The sequence below is a fragment of the Phytophthora sojae genome (assembly GCF_000149755.1).
Source record: "Phytophthora sojae unplaced genomic scaffold PHYSOscaffold_7, whole genome shotgun sequence".
In the NCBI taxonomy this organism is placed as follows: domain Eukaryota; phylum Oomycota; class Peronosporomycetes; order Peronosporales; family Peronosporaceae; genus Phytophthora; species Phytophthora sojae.
In genome coordinates, this window is record NW_009258121.1 from 19,297 (window position 1) to 23,980 (window position 4,684).

Genomic DNA, 4,684 nt, shown 5'->3' on the forward strand with positions numbered 1-4,684 from the left:
TGCATCGGGGGGTGCGGTGGAAAGCTGCGAGGCGAGCTTTGGACTGGGTGGTGCGATCTGGAGCGGCTATCCAGCTGTACGCAGGGCATAAAGCGGCGGCATTGCGGGCCGTCGCAAGCAGGCATGTAGGTAGGCGTGCAAGAGGAGGTGAGTCGAACAAAGGGTTGGACACACCGGGGATTGAACCCGGGGCCTTCCGCTTGCAAAGCGGACGCGCTACCACTGCGCTATGCGCCCAGCAAAATGGAAAACCTAACCTCCATTTTTTGGACCGCTTTGTCCTCGCCCCTGCGCGCGCTACGCACACAAACGCACTGCACGCGCACTGCCACGGACACACGCTACGCCCTGTTGCCCGCCAATCGCATTCAAACGGCCTCCCCGAGCGACACCATCACCGACCCGCAACCGACGTGCTCTTCGCTGAAACGCGCTGTTCGTCGTGGCCACACACCCGAGTTTGCGCCGGATCCACGCTTCAGCCAGCGGCCAGGCCGTCTGGAGTGGCAGCGCCAACGCATTGCTGCTGGTTCTGTAATGGGCCTACCTTGGCTCACTACTACGGCTTACACGTATGCGCACGTGTATGAGGAAGCGTAGATTTCTTTTACTTGAGTTAAGTATACTCGAGATCCACGAGTATACTTTAAACAAGATAAAGACTCCAAGTAGCGGGTTTTGGTAAAAGATGAGAACTGCTATTTTTGTTTTATGTTTCTGACTTCCTCTAAATGTAATATTCTAAACTAGGAATCTGCCAACGGCTGGTTGGCAGGATTCTGCTAACATGCAAGTCACTCATTGGCTAAAAGATGCTGCTTTCAGCCAATAGGAATCCTAAATGTGTATGGACCACCCGACGTGGTGGTCATAAATGTATGTAGCCATTGGTGTGCCTTACACCAAGGTCGAGGAAGTGTTCGAACCTCTAGCAGACATCGCATCTGTTAGAGTAACAAGTGACTGTAGCCACTTGTGCGTGTAACCCCGTTACAGGTTCGGCGTAGCGGTCATCGAACCGACCTCGTGCATCGGGGGGTGCGGTGGAAAGCTGCGAGGCGAGCTTTGGACTGGGTGGTGCGATCTGGAGCGGCTATCCAGCTGTACGCAGGGCATAAAGCGGCGGCATTGCGGGCCGTCGCAAGCAGGCATGTAGGTAGGCGTGCAAGAGGAGGTGAGTCGAACAAAGGGTTGGACACACCGGGGATTGAACCCGGGGCCTTCCGCTTGCAAAGCGGACGCGCTACCACTGCGCTATGCGCCCAGCAAAATGGAAAACCTAACCTCCATTTTTTGGACCGCTTTGTCCTCGCCCCTGCGCGCGCTACGCACACAAACGCACTGCACGCGCACTGCCACGGACACACGCTACGCCCTGTTGCCCGCCAATCGCATTCAAACGGCCTCCCCGAGCGACACCATCACCGACCCGCAACCGACGTGCTCTTCGCTGAAACGCGCTGTTCGTCGTGGCCACACACCCGAGTTTGCGCCGGATCCACGCTTCAGCCAGCGGCCAGGCCGTCTGGAGTGGCAGCGCCAACGCATTGCTGCTGGTTCTGTAATGGGCCTACCTTGGCTCACTACTACGGCTTACACGTATGCGCACGTGTATGAGGAAGCGTAGATTTCTTTTACTTGAGTTAAGTATACTCGAGATCCACGAGTATACTTTAAACAAGATAAAGACTCCAAGTAGCGGGTTTTGGTAAAAGATGAGAACTGCTATTTTTGTTTTATGTTTCTGACTTCCTCTAAATGTAATATTCTAAACTAGGAATCTGCCAACGGCTGGTTGGCAGGATTCTGCTAACATGCAAGTCACTCATTGGCTAAAAGATGCTGCTTTCAGCCAATAGGAATCCTAAATGTGTATGGACCACCCGACGTGGTGGTCATAAATGTATGTAGCCATTGGTGTGCCTTACACCAAGGTCGAGGAAGTGTTCGAACCTCTAGCAGACATCGCATCTGTTAGAGTAACAAGTGACTGTAGCCACTTGTGCGTGTAACCCCGTTACAGGTTCGGCGTAGCGGTCATCGAACCGACCTCGTGCATCGGGGGGTGCGGTGGAAAGCTGCGAGGCGAGCTTTGGACTGGGTGGTGCGATCTGGAGCGGCTATCCAGCTGTACGCAGGGCATAAAGCGGCGGCATTGCGGGCCGTCGCAAGCAGGCATGTAGGTAGGCGTGCAAGAGGAGGTGAGTCGAACAAAGGGTTGGACACACCGGGGATTGAACCCGGGGCCTTCCGCTTGCAAAGCGGACGCGCTACCACTGCGCTATGCGCCCAGCAAAATGGAAAACCTAACCTCCATTTTTCGAACCGCTTTGTCCTCGCCCCTGCGCGCGCTACGCACACAAACGCACCGCACGCGCACTGCCACGGACACACGCTACGCCCTGTTGCCCGCCAATCGCATTCAAACGGCCTCCCCGAGCGACACCATCACCGACCCGCAACCGACGTGCTCTTCGCTGAAACGCGCTGTTCGTCGTGGCCACACACCCGAGTTTGCGCCGGATCCACGCTTCAGCCAGCGGCCAGGCCGTCTGGAGTGGCAGCGCCAACGCATTGCTGCTGGTTCTGTAATGGGCCTACCTTGGCTCACTACTACGGCTTACACGTATGCGCACGTGTATGAGGAAGCGTAGGTTTCTTTTACTTGAGTTAAGTATACTCGAGATCCACGAGTATACTTTAAACAAGATAAAGACTCCAAGTAGCGGGTTTTGGTAAAAGATGAGAACTGCTATTTTTGTTTTATGTTTCTGACTTCCTCTAAATGTAATATTCTAAACTAGGAATCTGCCAACGGCTGGTTGGCAGGATTCTGCTAACATGCAAGTCACTCATTGGCTAAAAGATGCTGCTTTCAGCCAATAGGAATCCTAAATGTGTATGGACCACCCGACGTGGTGGTCATAAATGTATGTAGCCATTGGTGTGCCTTACACCAAGGTCGAGGAAGTGTTCGAACCTCTAGCAGACATCGCATCTGTTAGAGTAACAAGTGACTGTAGCCACTTGTGCGTGTAACCCCGTTACAGGTTCGGCGTAGCGGTCATCGAACCGACCTCGTGCATCGGGGGGTGCGGTGGAAAGCTGCGAGGCGAGCTTTGGACTGGGTGGTGCGATCTGGAGCGGCTATCCAGCTGTACGCAGGGCATAAAGCGGCGGCATTGCGGGCCGTCGCAAGCAGGCATGTAGGTAGGCGTGCAAGAGGAGGTGAGTCGAACAAAGGGTTGGACACACCGGGGATTGAACCCGGGGCCTTCCGCTTGCAAAGCGGACGCGCTACCACTGCGCTATGCGCCCAGCAAAATGGAAAACCTAACCTCCATTTTTCGGACCGCTTTGTCCTCGCCCCTGCGCGCGCTACGCACACAAACGCACCGCACGCGCACTGCCACGGACACACGCTACGCCCTGTTGCCCGCCAATCGCATTCAAACGGCCTCCCCGAGCGACACCATCACCGACCCGCAACCGACGTGCTCTTCGCTGAAACGCGTTGTTCGTCGTGGCCACACACCCGAGTTTGCGCCGGATCCACGCTTCAGCCAGCGGCCAGGCCGTCTGGAGTGGCAGCGCCAACGCATTGCTGCTGGTTCTGTAATGGGCCTACCTTGGCTCACTACTACGGCTTACACGTATGCGCACGTGTATGAGGAAGCGTAGATTTCTTTTACTTGAGTTAAGTATACTCGAGATCCACGAGTATACTTTAAACAAGATAAAGACTCCAAGTAGCGGGTTTTGGTAAAAGATGAGAACTGCTATTTTTGTTTTATGTTTCTGACTTCCTCTAAATGTAATATTCTAAACTAGGAATCTGCCAACGGCTGGTTGGCAGGATTCTGCTAACATGCAAGTCACTCATTGGCTAAAAGATGCTGCTTTCAGCCAATAGGAATCCTAAATGTGTATGGACCACCCGACGTGGTGGTCATAAATGTATGTAGCCATTGGTGTGCCTTACACCAAGGTCGAGGAAGTGTTCGAACCTCTAGCAGACATCGCATCTGTTAGAGTAACAAGTGACTGTAGCCACTTGTGCGTGTAACCCCGTTACAGGTTCGGCGTAGCGGTCATCGAACCGACCTCGTGCATCGGGGGGTGCGGTGGAAAGCTGCGAGGCGAGCTTTGGACTGGGTGGTGCGATCTGGAGCGGCTATCCAGCTGTACGCAGGGCATAAAGCGGCGGCATTGCGGGCCGTCGCAAGCAGGCATGTAGGTAGGCGTGCAAGAGGAGGTGAGTCGAACAAAGGGTTGGACACACCGGGGATTGAACCCGGGGCCTTCCGCTTGCAAAGCGGACGCGCTACCACTGCGCTATGCGCCCAGCAAAATGGAAAACCTAACCTCCATTTTTTGGACCGCTTTGTCCTCGCCCCTGCGCGCGCTACGCACACAAACGCACTGCACGCGCACTGCCACGGACACACGCTACGCCCTGTTGCCCGCCAATCGCATTCAAACGGCCTCCCCGAGCGACACCATCACCGACCCGCAACCGACGTGCTCTTCGCTGAAACGCGTTGTTCGTCGTGGCCACACACCCGAGTTTGCGCCGGATCCACGCTTCAGCCAGCGGCCAGGCCGTCTGGAGTGGCAGCGCCAACGCATTGCTGCTGGTTCTGTAATGGGCCTACCTTGGCTCACTACTACGGCTTACACGTAT

At 55.1% G+C, this 4,684-nt stretch overlaps 5 non-coding genes across 5 annotated transcripts; all 5 read right to left on the bottom strand.

Annotated features, from left to right (window-relative positions):
• Positions 1–165: 165 nt before the first annotated feature.
• PHYSODRAFT_t1405 lies at positions 166–237 on the bottom strand. Its single transcript has one exon. It is a non-coding gene; the product is annotated as a tRNA-Ala (tRNA).
• A 955-nt stretch (positions 238–1,192) lies between these two features.
• Positions 1,193–1,264, bottom strand: PHYSODRAFT_t1404. Its single transcript has one exon. It is a non-coding gene; the product is annotated as a tRNA-Ala (tRNA).
• Positions 1,265–2,219: 955 nt separating this feature from the next.
• PHYSODRAFT_t1403 lies at positions 2,220–2,291 on the bottom strand. Its single transcript has one exon. It is a non-coding gene; the product is annotated as a tRNA-Ala (tRNA).
• A 955-nt stretch (positions 2,292–3,246) lies between these two features.
• On the bottom strand, positions 3,247–3,318 carry PHYSODRAFT_t1402. Its single transcript has one exon. It is a non-coding gene; the product is annotated as a tRNA-Ala (tRNA).
• A 955-nt stretch (positions 3,319–4,273) lies between these two features.
• Positions 4,274–4,345, bottom strand: PHYSODRAFT_t1401. The gene has a single exon. It is a non-coding gene; the product is annotated as a tRNA-Ala (tRNA).
• Between the last annotated feature and the right edge of the window lie 339 nt (positions 4,346–4,684).